The sequence below is a fragment of the Ranitomeya imitator genome, chromosome 6 (assembly GCF_032444005.1).
Source record: "Ranitomeya imitator isolate aRanImi1 chromosome 6, aRanImi1.pri, whole genome shotgun sequence".
In the NCBI taxonomy this organism is placed as follows: domain Eukaryota; kingdom Metazoa; phylum Chordata; class Amphibia; order Anura; family Dendrobatidae; genus Ranitomeya; species Ranitomeya imitator.
In genome coordinates, this window is record NC_091287.1 from 377,631,693 (window position 1) to 377,632,494 (window position 802).

The following is an 802-nucleotide window of genomic DNA, read 5'->3' on the forward strand; positions in this document are numbered from 1 at the left end:
AGATCAGTGGCCCAAAGGCATTTAACCCTTTCTTCAGCGCTCTTTGGTGCCCAATTTGATGCCCATTTTTGTGCCAGTTTTATTGTTTTTGTAGCCGTTTTTAAGTGTATTCACATCAGGGCTCCTCGCTGCATTGTCTTTTATTGTTGTGATGATCATTTTTTGTTGTAAAACCTATAAAAAACAGAAAAGAAAAAATTGCCGAATGAGAAACCAACTTCAGCCTCGTCATCTCCGCACTGTGCAAAAATGTTGCAACTTTTCAAAGTGTTCTACCTCACAGTTCTTGCGCACGCACGTTCATGAATTGCACCCCATAGTATTTTATCAACTAGGCGTGGCCCACACTACATTATAGGCGACCATGGCACGCCCACTTGTATAACAAGCCTAGATTTACACACAATGAAGAGAGGACCCTATCCCAGGAACGGAGAAGCGCAGCACCAGTCAGGAGCACAGCAGCATTAGGACACATGTATGGCAGAGAGCGGTCCGCTGTAACGTGAGGACTCAACAGAGCTCCTCCAGCAGCTCCGTGTGACCAGTGCATGGGCCGCTGTGAGCTGGAAGAAGGCCGCTCCGCCTGAGGTGAAGCACAGAGCACACACCGGGCACGTCCCGCACCGCCGCCCGCGCTGAGCGAAGTGCCAATGCCACTGATACATCCTGCTGTCACAGGGCAGGGACTGTGGACACATGCCGCCCTCCACCAATCAGCGCACGTGACGACACTGAAGCTCCGCCCTCTCCATCCTTCCATCCTGGCCTGCCGGTGTGGTGCTCCGCTGTAGCGCAGGCT

At 51.9% G+C, this 802-nt stretch overlaps 1 protein-coding gene across 8 annotated transcripts in view; it reads left to right on the forward strand.

Annotated features, from left to right (window-relative positions):
* The first annotated feature begins 712 nt into the window (after positions 1-712).
* The window catches only part of MPPE1 (metallophosphoesterase 1), a 107,570-nt gene continuing 107,480 nt past the window's right edge, over positions 713-802 (forward strand). For 4 of the 8 annotated variants that reach the window (XM_069731025.1, XM_069731032.1, XM_069731037.1 and 1 more), the window contains exon 1: positions 713-802. This exon is cut by the window's right edge and continues 24 nt beyond it. The gene's annotated coding sequence lies outside the window, so the exon portion shown is untranslated. The other 4 variants (XM_069731028.1, XM_069731034.1, XM_069731026.1 and 1 more) reach the window with 4 other exon arrangements.